The 19,666-nt window shown below is 40.3% G+C and overlaps 1 pseudogene; it reads right to left on the bottom strand.

Moving 5' to 3' along the window:
• LOC141363252 (limbic system-associated membrane protein-like) overlaps positions 1-19,666 on the bottom strand; it is a 160,537-nt pseudogene that overhangs the window by 66,288 nt on the left and 74,583 nt on the right.

The raw sequence follows: 19,666 nt of genomic DNA on the forward strand, positions 1-19,666 counted from the left end.
TTCAGATATCTGGCTGTGGCTGAGAAATTGGATGCCTCTTTTGTCACATGCTTTCAAAGTGCCCAGTTTCTCAAGAGCTCAGAAAGGCAAGAATTCAGAGACCCGGCAAAATCAATAAGTGAATTGGGCAGCGAGACATCAAGAGTAGAGGAGACAACAGACAGGTTGATTTTCTGCAGCTCACGTCTCTCTCTTCAGTCCAGATTTAAATACTGTTTAAAGTGTGAGATTACCATTCTCAATTACACTGCTGCAAGATCAGACAGCACTAAAACACTGTACTTCAAACAGAAATACCACAAAAGATACAGCCATATTTACTGTCGACACCCAGGGTGCTAATGATCAGTTTGCTGTCTGAAGCCCAATGCTTGAGTTTTATTTAGTAAGTATATTATACAGGACTGACCCGCTAACATCTGTCTTCACTTCAGAGTCCTTCATCTGCTCTACATTCACTTTCAGTTCTTTGTTTCTGCTCTCGCTTCACACCCACTGCACCCTGCAGTTCAGACGCTGCAGACGTTCAACTGAATCTAATTACAAAACTACAAGACAAAATCCAGATCCTGCAGCATGTGAGATGATATTGTGAGAAATAAGCAGAAGACTCTTTGTTCCTCCTGTTTAAGCAGAAACCTCTGAAGATCTGTCCACGTCTACATTTACCATCAGAAGAGCTAAAGTCACGCTTGTCATGTTGACATCACTCACTGCATGTTGATCATGTGCGTCATATGTAATGTATACATTTTTACATCATGTATTGCATTAGGTAAAAAATCACTTTCACACAGCAGCAGCCTACAATTGTTAGTCATGAATTTGAGTTGTGAATAAGTTTGTGTTGGGTTATTAATAGGAAAGACGACGCATTTTATAACCAAACTCACACTTTTCAGGGCTTAAAAATGTGTTTTCGGTGATGGATAACTTTTAAGTTTCACTCTTTAGTGTTGAGAGGAAAGTGCATCACAGGATTGCTTTGTAATGTTATGCAGACGATTTTCCGTCACCAGCTGTGCTATAATGCAATATTATTATTCAATGCGCTGTAAAGCAGTTAAACGGTGCATGTGTTGGGTTGGTATCGCAGCCAGATATGAAGTCATTTGAGCCGCTGTCAATATCTGACTGTTTACTATCGACAAATATATTCTGACCTAATCGTGTTTTACACTGTTAGCTGTGTGAGCAGAACGCTTTCAGATTTACACTTACAAATAAATGTGATTGTCAATCCTAAACATAAACAAATGCACACCCCTCACTAAATACAATAATGTTTGCATAATTATTAATAGCCATTTATTTAAAATTTTTACATTCATATGTTTTGACTCTGATGGAGAGTTATTGCCATGTTAGACTCTTTTTATATGAAAGCAGCATAGTTTAGTTCAGTTATTCTCAATTATTTGCATATTAAATGTCTTGATTTCTGCACTTCATATTGTGGGAAGGCGCCATTGTGTATAGGGAGTCCTGCTGTCTTGGACTGAGTTATAGTAATGAGACTAAATCATGTTCAATCAACATAACATAATTTAATCCATTTGATGTACGAGCTACATGAATGATTCGTACTGAGTTACAGTAACATTGCTAAGAGATTTCCACTTCACAGCATGTTTTGCATGGAAATGAATAATGAGAGCGAATGTCAAAATAAATGAATATTTTATGCCTTTTAATCAAGAGGAGACTTACTGTATTAATGTTTAGTATTCTGTTGATATTTAAATGTTTTGGGGTACATTGCTGGCTTTAAAAGGTTATAATTGTGCAGTAGAGTTGAGCATTTTCTTAAGAGGAGAAGAGACTCATTATGATTTAATGAAATGATTTGAAGCGTTGCTTTGTGCAGGGTTTGACTGTTTCTCCTTCATAACAACACTGAGCAACAAAAGAAATGAAGTTAAACATCTAAACCTCCTAAACTGTGTTGACCCAACTATATAACTCAGGCCTGTAGACAGCCTAATAGACGGAGAGGTCCTGTTTTAAAAAGTGGACCTTTTTGCATTTGTTTCTAATTTTGTATAAAGGAGAATTACAGAAGATGCTTCACTATGACTTGGATCAGTTTTATTTTGAGGGAGTAATTTTTTGCAATGCTCAATGGTAGGGGTTTTTATTACTGTCCCAGTCACTTGCACCACCACACAAAATGGACCCGATATTGTTAGAATTGTTTTTGACCCGTGTGACCTTAATAAAGTTAGGACATCAAAACTCGTATAAATTTCAAATAGGCTATTGTTACAAACAAGTTAACAGTAAAATAAGAACATCAAATTATGAGCTATAGCACAAATAAATGCTATTTAAATGCCCCGGCTACGGGTCTGTAACTTAACTTGAGATAAGTTTAATTGTCTGTAACAAAATTACATTGTTTTGTCATTTATTCAGAAAATAAAGAAAAATGGATGTCAAAGGTAAAGGTTTGTAAAGGTTTGAAATCATATCATATATCTATTTGCAAAATCTGTGTTTTTTGGTCCAAAGTATCATTATATTGTACTCTCATTCTCTACTGAAATTATAAGAATAACTAATTCAATTAGGTCATCGTTTAGGTGCATTGGTGATGCTAAAATGTCCTGTTTGAATTGTAAAAATTTACAATTTAAAAAACGTTTGTGAATTAGTCGGTTCTGGACATGAATACGGTCCTAGTTGTTGGAATGAAATTATGAAACGGATAAATGAATAAATCTTCAGCAAATCTGGCTATTGTAGTTTATTTCTGATCACATCTGTCACAGGGTTCAGTCTGTGTACTACTGCATGAATTCTGCTCCACCTCACATGTGACTTTCCCATCAGCACAATGATTTGATTGATTTTTGAAACGAGTCCCAGCAGTGTATCAGTATTCAGCATGCAGGCAAAACCTCTTTGACAGACTGCTTCAAATAATCCACCTGACCCCGCCCACCAGCTGCCAATCACACAAACAGGAACGAGACAGATCTGACCCAGGGCTGAGGTGAATGAAAGCGGACGAGATTACCGATAATCCAGATAAAACCAAAAATGGAAGCATAGTCATGTTGCCCTAAACACATCACAACCCTCGCCTCTGACAGGCCTCCTCTCTAATCCACTGAAATTAAAGTGCTACTGATCACAGCAATCTCATCAGCACAACAGTGGCATCATTCGTGACGCCAGTCTCTTTATAATAAAAACACGCTCCTCGGGTCACGTCATCCTCACTAAACTATTAACCAAAGAGAAGAAATACAGATGCAGATCAAAGAACACAACACAGAGCCTCCGTCGTTTCTGGCACGCGATGTTCGTCGGTCTCTCCACATCTCATCTGCCAGCAGCCGCCGGTCACGCGATTAATCTGATTATCGGAGGAAATTTGGCCAGTAAGTGGGTGGCAGAATCTGTTCATCTGCTGCTTAATCAATTTCCACCCTCACTAAAAATCATTGAACGCTCCCCTCACACAATCTTCAGCATCATTAAAGGAAAAATTGGATGTCTAGCGTCTTTAACTGAGCGTGAAAAGAATAACAGTGAGATTCAGGGTGAAAATCTTCACCTCTCTAATCCTCTATACTTCAATTACATAAACAAGCGTTCATGTTCACAGAACACGATCGTAAGTATATTACCATAAGTCCCGATGTTGTTGTTGGGCATCGTTATTACTTGTTGCTTATTTACGAGCAGAATCCACAGTGAGTGCGTTACGTGAATCTGCATTGTGTTGTGATCCTCCTTGGCATCGTCCGTCATGGCTGACAGGATAATAGCAGAGGCTTATAATCTTGTTAACCCTGTGAAAGCTTCACGCAGCATACGCTGTACGTGCCGCTAAAACCGGTCATTACTGTCTCAGGGTAACATCATCAGTTAGAAAGGTGACTCAAGAGCAGGAATCGCACAAGAGGCCTGGTCTTCTGTCAGTAATAGACTCCTGATCATTACAGTTCCTCCAGGGAGTAACATCAACATAATGAATCTGCATGCAAGCTCTCTCTCTGAACCCTTACAGGCAGATACAGTCTGCAGGATTTTCCCCAAAATTTATAGCTCTCAGTCTCACAGTACTGCTGAGTGACTTTAAAAAGTTCCTAAAGGATTTTTGTGATGTTCTGGATGCAAATGCCAAGGTTTAAATCCCAAGGAGGGCAACAAAAGGATTAAAGCTGTTAATGTCAAAGAACTATCGCAGTTGTTGGTGTGGGAGCATCAAAGCTTTCGGCGTGGGAGTATTGCGGCTTTTGGTGTGGGAGTTTTGCGGCTGTTGGCGTGGGAGTATTGCGGCTGTTGGCGTGGGAGTATTGCGGCTTTTGGTGTGGGAGTTTTGCGGTTGTCGTCTTGGGAGTATTGCGGCTGTTGGCGTGGGAGTATTGCGGCTTTCGGCGTGGGAGTTTTGCGGCTGTTGGCGTGGGAGTTTTGCGGCTTTTGGAGTGGGAGTATTGCGGCTGTTGCCGTGGGAGTATTGCGGCTGTCGGCGTGGGAGTATTGCGGCTGTTGGCGTATGAGTATTGCGGCTGTCGGCGTGGGAGTATTGCGGCTGTCGACGTGGGAGTATTGCGGCTGTCGTCGTGGGAGTATTGCGGCTTTTGGTGTGCGAGTATTGCGGCTTTTGGTGTGCGAGTATTGCGGCTGTTGGAGTGCGAGTATTGCGGCTGTTGGCGTGGGAGTATTGCGGCTGTTGGCGTGGGAGTATTGCGGCTGTCGGCGTGGGAGTATTGTGGCTGTCGGCGTGGGAGTATTGCGGCTTTTGGTGTGCGAGTATTGCGGCTTTTGGAGTGGGAGTATTGCGGCTGTTGGCGTGGGAGTATTGCGGCTATTGGCGTGGGAGTATTGCGGGTGTTGGCGTAGGAGAATTGCGGCTGTCGGTGTGGGAGTATTGCGGCTGTTGGCGTGGGAGTTTTGCGGCTGTCGGCATGGGAGTTTTGCGGCTGTCGGTGTGGGAGTATTGCGGCTTTCAGCATGGGAGTATAGCGGCTGTTGCCGTAGGTGCATTGCAGCTGTCGGCGTGGGAGTATTGCGGCTGTTGGGTGGCTGTCGGCATGGGAGTATTGCGGGTGTTGGCGTGGGAGTATTGCGGCTTTCAGCGTGGGAGTATAGCGGCTGTTGGTGTGGGAGTATTGCGGCTTTCGGCGTGGGAGTATAGCTGCTGTTAGCGTGGGTGTATTGCAGCTGTTGGCGTGGGAGTATTGCGGCTGTCGGCATGGGAGTATTGCGGCTGTTGGTGTGGGAGTATTGCGGCTTTCAGCGTGGGAGTATAGCGGCTGTTGGTGTGGGAGTATTGCGGCTGTTGGCGTGGGAGTATAGCAGCTGTCAGCGTGGGAGTATTGCGGTGTTGGCGTGGGAGAATTGCAGCTGTCGGCATGGGAGTATTGCGGTGTTGGTGTGGGGGTATTGCGGCTGTTGGCGTGGGAGAATTGCGGCTGTCGGCGTGGGAATATTGTTGTGTTGGCGTAGGAGAATTGCGGCTGTCGGTGTGGGAGTATTGCGGCTGTTGGCGTGGGAGTTTTGCGGCTGTCGGCATGGGAGTTTTGCGGCTGTCGGTGTGGGAGCACTGTGGCTGTTGGTGCGGGAGCGCTGTAGCTGTCTGTGCGGGAGTATTGCAGCTGTCAGTGTCGGAGCACTGTAGCTGTCACCCCTGATTTACACCTCTCGAGTGTGTGGCGCGTTATGGCTCTGAAAAGGCAACCGGAACTGATCACGGTCATTCTAGTCACCGTTTGTGTTTACACCAGATGTGCCATGGCACATTTCAAAAGCGTCCCAGAAGTGGCTCTCCGCGCTGCTTCGCTAAAGATAGGTGACAAGTCTATTTCTGACGTGCGCCACGTTGAAGCCGCACCGTAAATACAAATTAAAAGTAAAGTATCCTGTCAATTTCAAAATAAACACCCTGTGCAGACTCCTGTATTTCACATCATCTTGCTCACAGGCACTGTATGTGAAATATACATAACTGAGGATGTGCTTTAGATGAATATGCATAACTAAATACTTTAATATTTGTCCTTCCTAACTGAATTTTTAAGTGTATTCACTTTTTTCAGTTTCGGAGGGTTGCGTGGTGGTCACTGATAACCGTAGGGAACGCATTTAAAGAGTCGACCATCACCCTAACATGGAGATATGTGCTAGCCTGCATTTGCTAACTCCAGTGTTTATGTGTGCTCTGTAGGTTAATATGGGCAGTTTGCTTTATTATCGGTTTTTAATTTGCGTGACATGAAATCTCTACAACTCGCTTTAAAAGGATCGTGGACGTCTTTAAGATTGATCACAATAAAAAAATCGCCACACTCCTACACCTAGACACCATGAGAGTATTGCAGTTGTTAGTTCTTCTCCCTTTAGACAGAAACAGCACTTTCTGTGGTCTTTTAACTCGAGCTACATTGATTTGCTGGAAGGAAATGCATTTGGTTTAATGTATTCCCATTAGTCCAAAGAGTTTCTTGTTGTACAAACTCTAATGAAAGTACGAGAGCTTTTGAGATGAAGCTAAAAATGCTCAGTATAATTGTAGAGAATATTTTAACCCAATAGCAGTAGCACATACACACATACATATACACATGTATACAATCACACGTACACAATATGTGGTGTATTGTGCACTATCATTTACTAAACATCTACTCTTTAAGATGAAAAAATAAAGACACGTGTTTATTGTGAAGGAATGAAGCATATCTATCTTTTTACAATAAAATACTGTACCCAAAATCAACCCATAACATTTTTCTGTCGTCAAATACAAATACCATAGACTGTAAAAAATATGGCGTAGTGTCCATGACGTCACCCATTGGTGTGTGAAGATTGTTTTTGAAGCTTAAAGTAGGCGTTGCCTGCCATCGCCATCTTGGCCGTGCGTCACCGCGAATCACTCGCAGAAAACCGAAAATGGGTAAAGAGGCGGGACATGGGTGAAGCTGAGGTGGAAGGTTGCTCAAACCACGCCCACCTAGCTCGATTCTAGTGACAGCAGTGGCTGTTCAACCATCACTCAAGTGGCCACGCCCTTAATTATGCAAAAGTTTAAGGCTTAATATAATTTAAACGGAGGAGTTACAAAAAATGCACCCCCCTCACAGTTGTCATGTAGTGCAAAATTAGCTATACAGACTCAAAACACTTTTTGTACCAGGCTGTAAACATTATTTTCTACTGTAAAGGGCTAGTTATAGTTGTGCGTAGGTCCTACGGCGTAGCCGCGACAGTGTAGGTTCCGCGTCGGTTTTCATTTATACTTTTGCGTCGTCCTCAGCGTCGACGTGCAAACACACGCACAAACCGCTGGTAGGCAGTATCCACGCGTGTAACCACAGTAGCAGGGCGACCTTCAGAGAAGAAGAAGCTTGGCAAGTTAACCCACAAGCGAAGAAGAAATAGCAACTTGTTGTGTATGATTTGAGAAGACCAGCAATGATGGAAGTAAATAAACAGTGACTTTTGTCGTAGCTACGGCGTAGAACTTATGCACGACTATAAATCGGGCTTAAAGATGGGCATTTTAACATGGAGGTCTATGGGTATTGACTCCCTTTTGGAGCCTCTAGTGGCCTGTCGATGAATTGCAGTTTAAATCAATTCCGTATTGGCTTCTGCAGAGAGATCTTAAGGTTGACCCTCCACAACTGGACAATGAAATCATGACTGGGGAGACAGCATTGATGCAAAGGGTCAAACAGCACACAGCAGCTATCTTTAAGGTTTTAAACATTGCAATCATTTAACCCTTCGTTGTCTTTCATGAGTAGTAACATCATGGTGCTGATTGGATGCCATCTTCAATCATTCTTTAAACTTCCCTTTTCTGGATTTTAGTCCCATTAAGTAAGGAATAATTGACGACGGGCCATTGAATTATAAGAAAATAATGCACACCAAGGTGGTAATGCGGCACGACGCGAAGCGGAGCGCCGTTACACCGCAGGTGTGCATTATTTTCAAATAATTCAAAGGACCGGAGTCAATTATTCCGCTTATACCACGGTTACCACAAACATTGCTCTGGTGCCTATTTTTAAGACATTTGAAAAGATAGGTGTGCGGTTCACAGAAAAATAATCAACACCCATAGAACATTTCTTAGCCTATCAGAATGCAGCATGCAACAGACCCGTGGTATAAAATGTTTATATCTCACAGTCTGTAAACGCAATGTCAATGTGGGGTGTGCTATATGGCGATATTAACACTTTATTAACAAATAAAGCTATCTGCTTTCATGAAGAAATGATCAGAATTGTGTTACAGTAAATAATCTATGACTGAGTGCTCAGGTCCTGACATGTTTAGGGTTTATGTAGACGCTCTTCACATGCACTAATTGAGTTTGGAGCTCTAAATCAGCAGTGCTGATCACAACACCTATCATCCAATCACAGACCCCTCATCTACAATCAAGGTTCATATAATACGATTTCATGTTTTCTTTTTTATATACAGTAGTGGTTTATTTAACTGTTTGTGCATGTATAAGATCTGCATAGCTTAGTTTCATGTGTAAAGACATGCCTGATCCATCACCTCCCCAATAAAACGCTTCAATCTGAAATCCCCCCAAAGGCATTTACAATTTGGCTCAGACATCCTTGCACTTCTGATTCACAGCCTGTAAGTGTGTTTTAATTAAAGTGTTTGATGTTGCTTACAGAATCTATGTTAGTTTTGGTTTGTCATGTTGTGTAAGATTAACATGAAGGGGATGACGTTTTTTAAGCCTTAGTGCATGAGTAACAAGTGTTTTGTTTTAGTAAAGGAAGTAAAGGTAATGGCTCAATTAAAGAACTGTGTTTAAAGTACCTGCTGTAAATGAACAAACTATTAATAAACCCGGCGTATGTTGCCAAGGCACAAGTAAATTAATATTTACTCAGGAGATTAGCTATCATTTTGAAAAATGGCTTAAAACAAAACACTATGAATATTCACACAAGACCGTACTTGCTGCGGCAGGCCATCTTTAGTCTCGTATTTCACAGTGACAAAGTTGGCAACCCCACATCTTTTCCGTATTACAATCTATTAGCATACAGCCTGCTAGCATTACCTGGAGGTTTTGGCTACCGTCAGTTACCTTGTAGTGCTATGTGTTTTAATTAGAAAAATCATGCATAATAATCCTAAAAACTAACATGACATTTTTTATAAGATTGTGGATAGTGCCTGAAAATATTGTGACATGATATTTTTGCAATCTTAGTTTTAAGCCAGTAACACACAGCGACTATAAGCATTTCATAACAATTACACATTACACATGTCATTACAACGTCAGTGAAACTGATCAGATTATCATGCATGCTTCAAAAGGGTCCCATATTGAGTGTTATTTATCCTTTAACTTGTTTTCTTCCTTAAAGAAACTTCCACGGTGATTTCTGTGTAAAATGCAACCACACACACACTTAAATGTCATCACGGCTCTACTCTGCACCTCTCTGAAGTGATGCAGTGAGAGAAAGATCAAAAGAGCCTGAAGATCCAGAGGGAGGATCTTGTTATCTAACTAGTGTTCCTCCGTGTGATGAAAACCCCTTATATTTATCACTTTCTGTAATCACAGCACATCGTCCAGCCATCTCAAATGTGTTTCTGTGGCTGAAAGTCAATGCGAAGCCTGCAGATTCAGACCTTTACTGTACATCACAGTGGGGCAGAAAGTGGGGCAACCTACTTCTCGACCCAAATCCTCAAAGGCGGTCTCTGTTTAATGGAGCGTTAGATTGGAGTATCTGTGCAGTAAGAAATTCACGTGGGAGATGCTGATATCATGGATAATGAGACGCTAATATTAAATCAACACCACACCATCAAAGCAGATGCGTTCCTTAAAGATTTTCACTATAAAGACTAAGAATGATGTTCATCTTTACCACACTGAAAACTGCTCATATTCCTTGACTCACCGTCAAATCAGGGGTGTCGCTTTTACTGGGGCACGTGTATTCACTTACATTGATAATCACGCCAAACACTGATTTATATGCTATGTAATAACCCAATTCACCCTTGTAAAAGCGACGCACTCGCACTTCAGCAGCAAACACAAACTGACACGTACACGCAGAAATCCATGTAAGGGCAAATATAAACTATACCTTGTAAACATAGCCAATGTGTTGGTGTGCGGCACCTGAAGCGGATGTGCATTCGCAGTCTAATGACTCTCTGTGATGCTTTTCTTACAGACTCCACACATGACTCACGCTCGGTTCATACTGCAGCAGAGAAACACCAGGACACAAGACCACATTCAGGCTGTGAAGCTCCTGATTTATTTAATACGGATCAATGTTTTAGCAGATGTGGGAACTCCTGTCAGAACAGCAGGCGTCACAGACATCATGTCGCATTAATTCTTATGTATGATGTACCACACACATGTGTTTCTCCTATATGACCAGTGCGATTGTGTAGATGTTATACATTAGAGCGCTTGTACACGCACGCACGCACACACACACACACACACACACACACACACACACACACACACACACACACACACAGAGCTGAGACTTCCAGGGGGCACTAAGCAACTTTGTGAGGGGGCCCTGTCAACGAGTTCATAAAAACCCATTCGTTTTTTCAGATTTTTTTAATTTGCATAAAAACTAAGGCCTGATCTATTTAGTTTACTCCAGTGGTAAAAAATACATCAATAATTCTCTAAATATGCAAAATGTGTAATGTGCATTGTATTAAAATGCTAACAGGAGTCACACAACAGCTCCCTTGCATGAATAAATGTGTTTATTTCTTTAACACGTATGAAAGACTTTCATTATTGATGCATACAAGCATTTCTTACAAAACACACTGGACTAATATTGAATCTGGGGATTGTAGTACATTCATTGCATGGTTGGTCAAGAATAAATAGGAATTTAAAACATTAATATGTAATAGTTTTACTTCACCTTCATGGCGGTTTTGTCCTTTCTGCTCTGGCTAGATAGCTTTAAATCATATATAAAGACTCATGTCGATAGGTGATTCAACTTCATGCAGAGCTGCACAGACCGACTGGAATTAAAGTATTGTGAGATCAGACTGCTCGTTATAGTTTTGAATGGCTCTGATGGCACAATGATGTCCTTACTTATGTTCTGTGCAGCGCAGCATGAATTAGTAGAGTTTGGGGCTCTACGCAACTCTAGATTACTCGCGGGATTTAACTTCGTGTCATGAGAATTTTCCGCTCGAATTTAATATTTTCAACTTGGGCGAAGAAGATGTGTTTGAGACGAATAGCGTGTGTTTTCGTGGCAAACGCGCCACCCGTATCGTGCAATTTGCATCGCCCCACGCGAGGATGGGTCTGCTCACGTCTTTGCATTGACTTCGTATGTAATCTACTCGCGCAAATTGTTAAACTCTCGTTTGGTGTGTTTGCCCCATATGACAATATGCACTAATGCAAAGGTACAATATGTCAAATGCAACAAATGTCTTTATTCTGTGAATGCTATGAAACTGAATGAATCCACACAAACTTTATTTCAGTCTGTACATTTACTTCTCCTCTGTGCTTGTGTGTATTTGCTGTCTGTATGGTGGTCTGTGATTTCAGGAATGATCAATGAAGTGGTCGTAATGAATCAGCTGGTATTACAGATTCCTCTATTACACAGATTCGTGTCAAGCACACACTCATAAATCTTCCACAAGCACCGCACACACTGAAACGGCCATATCAGCGCTTTAGGGTCCTCCCTCACTTCCTCGCGTGTGGATGAGTTTAGCAGATAAAACACAAAGAACTGAGAGATGAAGCAGCTTGTTATTCATTTCTCAGCAGCACATTACGGCTGGGTTAAGAAAGACCAGCGGTTAAAGCTCAATTAAAGAAGATTATCCAAAAACCCTCTCTCAATTGTTACTTATGATCCACTAGTATTGTGTGTTTGTGTCCTGTATTTGATTATCATTTCATTGTTTGGAGTGCTTGGAGTGTAGTGGGTGTGTAGCTCTTAGCAGGTAATGAGAAAGCAGGCACAGTTGAAGAGGAGACTTTATAAAAATGAAGCGGCAGATCCGTAGAGTATCTACAAAAATGGCTGATGCAGCACCAATCCCCCCCCACCAATACCACCGGCTGGTTATAAAGCAGAATAAATGTGTGCTAGGCAAACACTGAAGGAGTGGATGGGTTGTTTTGGACAGGTTTGTGTCATTGCTTCAGTAGCAGCACACAATGTACGTACAGCAGTTCATGCGCACACTAACTAATGAAAGATAAACCTTGAGCTCTGTACTACTCACTAAGCTTTGAATCATTTTCTGTCTAGCACATAAATCTCACCAAGGTCCACAAACCAAGTAGACAGTGGTAGTTTTGTATATCTGTGCGTTTATATTCGTAATTCATATACGTACTAACTAGCTAAACATTTCATTATTTCGCTGCATTTCTTAGTGTTTTGGCTGAGAAGAGGAGCCGAATGTAAATGTTGTGTTTATAGACTGCTGTTGCAAGATAAACTGAAATGATTGATAGCAGAACTGATATCACAGTGTGCATTTCTTCACAGTCACAAATCTTAGTAAAAGCAATGATATTAATACAGGGGTTTTATGTATGTACTAGGGGTGTAACAACAATACATCATTATGCATCGATTAAATATCTAAAGATATGAGGGTTCCTTTATTTGATCACCCCCTACGCCCTCATTCCTTGATTTAACGTCCATCTATGCATTTTCGCCAAAGTGTGCATTTTCAATTATTTCATCTGATAGAGTCAGCAAGTAAATGCAATGCGGCAACAAAACGTTTGTAGCAGTGAAAACAACGCGAACGATGCAGAAGACCTTGTGACTGCTATCGGACGCAAATTGTAGGTTAAGAAATATTTTGTATTTTGAAAATGTATTGGACAAACAGATTGGCAGAAAACTTTGCCAGCTCCAGCAGAAAGACTAAAGACTTTGACTGTCGCCATCAGAAGCTTAATTTTGTGTAAAAGGTGTATTTTTTGGGATTGAGATTTTCGCAAAAAGAGTTAAATTAAACATTGTTATATATTTTGGTTGCATTTGTGAGAGAAAAATGTAACTGCTTAACCAGGCACATAATATAAAAATACCAGTAAATCAACCGCATCAAACCGTAACTGCATAGAAGAAAAGTTTGATGCACCAGCAAATATCGCATCGCTGGCGAAGATAACCGGCACAATATGGTATCGCAATGTCCAATTTACACCCCTAGTATGTGTATAGTTTTAAATAAGAATATTTTAAATCAAATCTAACGCCAAAAGTCATTAGCACTGAGAAATCTGTTCATTTAAGATATTCTGGACAGTGATGTTAGCAGAAGATCAGGAAATAACAAGAGTCAAACCTAATGCTGCGTTTACACCAACCGCGGTAGAGGCGTGAAGCGCGAGTGATTTTAATGTTAAGTCAATGTGAAGATGTGTTGACGTGTCTGGAGGTCCCGCAGCATGGAAGAGGCGTTTGGCGCAGCGCAGAAGACTTGTTTCCGCCTCAAAGTTGCAAATTGAGCGTTGTGCGTGGGACGCGGGAATGGTGCTTTTTGTGTATTTTGCGGTTCACACGAATTTGCAGCCGACGCCCGAGTTGAAAAATGTGAACTTTGGCGGAATTAAAAGGACATTGGGCAACCTTTTAAGCTGTAAATACACATTTCACTTTTGAGTCGTGACGTTTATCGACCCACGCCATTTATTTTCCCCCTATAGTAAGGTGACCAAATACAAACTGGTAACTCTCTCAATAAATTCAATCAACATCAGTCATCTTGCAAACAGACAACCGCATAGCACTTGCCCCTCCCACAAGAAGCGAATTATGCCTCTGACGCACGTCAAATGCTTGCTTTTTCCGCGCGTCTACTTCGCTCTACACGCGCAAATGCATTCAAACCGTTCAAGCGGCAAACTAGGCGCGGTAGATGGGATTTTGACGCCTGAAACGCGGTTGGTGTAAACTCAGCATTACACTGTGCTAACTCTTAAGACAAACTGGTCATTTTTACTACTACAGTCCTAATACTCAGAAGAAGCTTAACAGAAACAAATGAACAGGCAGATGTCCCATAAAAACAGGACCGTGTCAGAATTTTAAATGTAAACTGCAGTGCTTATATAATAAAAAGGATGCCATGAAGCCCCACATCAGTGTTAAACATCTCCAGTGCTCTTCATGGGTGAGTAACTGCACTTAAACCTTACATCAGCTTCTCTACACTATTACACAAACTCAATGTTTCTTTAAAGTGCCCACTTTAATCTTCAGCATATTCCAATAACAGCCAAAGTGCTGATCTAATAGAGTCACCATCATCAAATCATTTAATTTGAACAACCGCACGGATCATTTCATATAATGCTCAGCTGTGATAGTTTATATATATATCTGATTTCATATTATACCACAGCACATTTCTGATCGGTCACCACAGATGACACTGAGCTCATGCGTGTTTGACGTCTCCTTTCGTTTCTCATAAATCAGACAATCTAAATCTCTAGCGTGTGACTCAACACGATGCATCTGAAATCAGGTAAATGTATACAGTATTTATATCACCTGCAATGAGACGCGCGCGCTTATGTGATTCTGTGGTTTTATCCAGTCGCAGATAGCTGTCCTACACAAATGTAATGTTAGGAGACATGAGGCTGATCTTTGTTTCCTGATGAGCAGTCACGTTTTTATTTAAAGGAACCTGAAGCATTCAATGTATATCATTTATCATTTAGCTTCTGCTAACATGATGCTCTCCACTTAGTTACATGATTTCACGTGACTCAATCAAGCACTCATTATTTATTTGTCAGACTGAATGTTAAAGTCAGTCGCTGGGCTATCACGCAAATTAACAATTTAATAGAAAAGCCTTTTTTGACATCTCCTATGGTGTCTATCAAATGTTTCTGACATCTACTTGTGTGTAAATTATGATGTATAGCGATGCATTAAGTCTATAAAAAAGCTAAACTGGAGTTAGGGGCACGAGTTTAGATGTAAATTGAGTATTTCTTTAACAGATATATGAAAGTGCCACAGCAGTGACCCATCAGTAAAGAGAGAAACATCATCCACAAGCATCTTAACCCATCAGCCATTTCAAACACGCACATCTGAAATAAATACTGCATGACAGCTACACCTGCACCTATATGAACTTTATCATTTTAAAGAAAACAATCATCCCAGCAGAACAAACACTTTTCGGTGGAGACTGAAGGTGGAAGACGATACAAGTCCTGACAAGTTTTTCAGTTTCTAGGCTTTCAGTTGGGAATGTGCGCGACACGTCCAATATTCGGTCTACAATTATTATTTGAAAAGAAAGAACGCTATTCAAATGAGTTTTTAAAAAGAAATGTGTCAGGGTTAAAGTGCTGTGTGTGCACATTATGATGATAACTATGACATTAACTACAACAATAGCTATATTAGCATCCAGACCACCGGAGGCGCAGTACTTACACAAATTATTTACTTTTAATGTCATATAGTACATATTTCCTTGTAATTGTTCACCTGTCATTAAATGAATACATATGATGTTCTTATTGCATTCACAGAAGGTTAGATGTTCTCAACATGCTGCGCTTCATGTATCTCGTATATGTTTAGTGAATCTAGTTTGTGTAACCTAATATCTTATTTTTGGTGTAATAGTCAATGTAGTAAAACAAAACATTATGAAGTCAATTTCACTGCAACTGCATCAGCGCTGGACACCTGAAATGATTTTATGTTATGGATCTCAGCTTCTCCACACTGCCTGTCATTTTAAATGCGCGTGCACTTTAGATTCAAGTAGATTTAATTGGCTGTTGTTGGTTTATCGTTCATCAGTTGGGAAACAGAAAAATCGCTCAGCAAGTGATTCCAGTGATATCGTTCCTTGTATCTTTGTGGTCATTATCTTTAACATATTTTATCTGATCTAAGCTACTGCTATTATATCTTCATTTAATGATTTTTTTTACTTCATTTGTATGTCTAATAGTTTTGGCAATTCTGATTGCAACAAACTTATTTAACTATATAGCGTTTTAACACCACCGGGTTGTCAGATTTTTCCCAGCTAGGGTTTAATTTAGACGTGCCCACATCACCGTATTATGAGAAATTTCAGCCTCCTGTTACTGTAGTTTATTTTATTATGCTAAACATGAGACACAGAGAATGAAACATCAGATTTATTATGTGTTGTGCTCGGTGGTCAGATTTCGAAGCAGGGCTGCAGATGGCTGTTAAACAGTAAACTGTAAAACAATCAGTGACCATGTCTTAGTTGTTAAAGCGATACTTCAGCCAAATAAACCCTGTGGTTTATTCATCCCTCAAGCAATCTGAGATACATAATATGTCCATCATCTTTCAGACCAACACATTTGGAGTTATTTTAGTAAATGTCTGGGCTATTTCAAGCTTTTAATGGGAGAAAACAGAGATCAGGGAACAACTTCAGACTTAAACCCCCAAAAAGTGTGTTCATCCTTCATGTGTTTATCTGATTAGATTAGATTAGATTCTTTATTGTCCCCAGAGGGATAATTGTTTTCACACAGTCAGGTTGTCCAGGACAGCATATGGACATTCAGTATGTATCTCAGATTATTTGTGGGTAAAAACGCATTCATTTTAAAGAGGAATTTGTTTTTCAATGTTGTTAACTTAAAAACACATAGATGCAGAGTTGCAGTGACAAACACAACTATGCAAAAAAGCATTTTGGTATGAATCAACATTCACATACAGAAGATATTTAAAGCATTTAAAGTGAACAGTTTAGCACGTGTGCTTCAGTTAAAAGTCTGGAATTTTTATGATATTATCCTACACTACACAGGGAGTAATATGGATTTTTTTCCAGAAAAATTATTGCATAAAATAGATTTAAGCACTTTCAATGACCTGCATCTATGCATGTATATTTTCCCCCAGATTCACAAACTTTCAAGGATTTCAAGGACCCGTGGGAACCCTGTTATAAGTCTTTTGTAAAATTGTAATAAAATTCTTTATGAGCTTAATAATAGTGAAAAGTGCACATCTCTACTTTCAGCAGGACTGGAGTCAGTGTAGACAAACATTATATGTAGCCTGATTAGCTTTTTGCCCCAAAGCCATCTGTGACCTGGAGCTGCTGTCTAATGGACATCAATAATAAGACTACACAGGAGCCTTCATGCAAACAGTGAACTGTGGTGAATCTTCTGCATGGACATTGATGAACGCAGTGCTCATATTGAGAAGAATCTGAGGTGCTAACATGAGAGTCACGAGCCAAAAAACAGTCCAGCGCAACCTCTCGCTCGTCATCTTAAAAATAGCATATGCGTGTGCTGCTGTTATAGTCAACGTGATAATTGACTCAGAGTATTGCTTTCACAGAAGATGATGTTTTAATAAACCAACAATGTGTCCTCTCATTCTGCCACGAGTGTTAAAAACCAATTAAAATGACGGCATTGTGGGAAAATAGCTTTGAATACTGGAGGAATCTTCACACCGCAGACAGACAACAGCAAATCAGGGGGCCAGAAATACGGGTCGTAAATTAGATAGCAATGCCTCAGAGAGCTGCTATCATTTAATAAACAGTTAACACATCTCTGTCCAACACACACAATAATGCCTTAGAAACAAAAACTCCTATTGTTGGTGGAACAACATGATAAACAGCTTTGCAAATTAATCCTGCTGGATGAAGCTCTTCACGGGAAGTGCTGTGGATAATCATCACATCCCGTTTGGACTCACTAACCTCACTCCTTTATCTGAGGAGACGGCCGCTCTGCTGCCATAAACGCTGCATACAGTACACCAAATGAGGATAACGTGCCTTCTGGGTACAGCAAAGTTACACACAAAAGAAGTTAACTACAAATCCCAGAAGACGTCAGGTGACAGGTAAAAGAAATAAATACATCACATGCTTCAGTCAGAGTCTTTCTGAAGATTTACTCAATACAATCATGCGATTGTAAAGCTCAAGGATGTCATTTCCGACCTTTTCAAGGCCCCCAATGGAACGGCACAAATAACGATTGTTTCTTCAAAGACGACCGTCTCATTTTCCTCTTACAGAATTCCACGTAAATAAGAGAAACAGTGGAGACGTGGATGACATGATTTAATTTCAAGTTAAATCAACTTGAAATTGAAAGTGAAATGTAATTAAGTTTTCGTTCACATTACTTTCAACAACGTTCCTGAAATTCTTTAAGTAAATTCAACTTGTCAGCGTCTTAAACTTGTCACTGGGGGCGGCAGCGGCTCATTGGTTCATGTAGGTTGTTTACAAACCGGAAGGTTGGTGGTTCAATCTTCGGCTCCACCTGACCAAGTGTCGAGGTGTCCTTGAACAAGACAACTAACCCCAGATGCTGGATGGCGCCTTGCCGCCGTCGGTGTATGAATGAATGAGTGAATTGGTGAATGTGATGGCAGCCTGAATACAGCCGAGCAGTCTGCTATTCACACATTAAAATGGGGAAAGATGAATAATACACTCACCAGTTGAAAACTCACCAGTATGCAAAGTAATAATATGGCCGTTATAGATCAGAGGTCTCCAACCTTTCTGTGAGAAATACCACAATAGATAAAACAATCTGGAGGGCTACTTCTAGATATAGTCGACTCAAAACTTTTTTATTTTACTTGTTGATTTAATTTTATTTTACTTGTTGATATGTTTAATCATTGTTTAAAGGTGCAGTGTGTAAATTTTAGTGGCATTCAGTGGTGAGGTTGCGAATTGCAACCAACGGCTCAGTCCACTGCTCACCTTTTGCTTTTGAAACACATAGAGAAGCTATGGTAGCCGCCATTGGAAAAACATTTAATTGACGGAGACAACTTAGTAAAAGTTTGTCCGTTAAGGGTTTCTGTAGAAACAAGGCGGCACAAAATGACGACTTCCACGTAAGGGGACCCTCTGTGTATGTAGATAAAAACATTTTATTCTAAGGTAATAAACACATAACGGTTCATTATAAAAAGGTCTTTATACACTACTGATAATATAGTATAATATTTTGCATTTCTGTCAAGAGATCCTTCTAAAAATTACACACTGCACCTTTAAAATGTTAACATACACAAAAGAAGCTAAGCTAACATAAAAAAATGTAATAAATAAATATTAAAATGGATGCTATTAATAGAATGAGCTTCGTTGGGCACCATGTTGTAGAGCACTGTCATAGAGCAAGTAAAGATTTCTAACATTATATTATAAATGTGCATTGACCGGTAAAGCCTAATTTACATGAAGTCTGTACAGTGAATTTTGTGTCCAAATGTGAAAGACAAGGCGAAGTCCAAATAGGTCATGCAAACCTCTCCTGATCCCTGATCATCTCCAAAACCAGAAAAGATCACCAATAAAGCCCAAAGTAAGAGCAGATTAACCGTCAATCAAAAGCATCAATTACTCTTACTACTCATATGTGAGCTTTACATAAACTCATCATGTCATTCAATATAACCTTGATATCTTTAATATTAACCGAGTTAAATCATGACAAAGACTTCAATCAAGCTTTGATGCCCATTACCTCAGAATTTGAGACATTAGCTTGGTTTTCACAGTCAGGGTCATGAAAGCGTCACAGTGCTTGTTCTTCATTTTCATGAGAGCGAATTACATACAC

This window comes from Misgurnus anguillicaudatus, unplaced genomic scaffold (genome assembly GCF_027580225.2).
Source record: "Misgurnus anguillicaudatus unplaced genomic scaffold, ASM2758022v2 HiC_scaffold_33, whole genome shotgun sequence".
Lineage (NCBI taxonomy): Eukaryota > Metazoa > Chordata > Actinopteri > Cypriniformes > Cobitidae > Misgurnus > Misgurnus anguillicaudatus.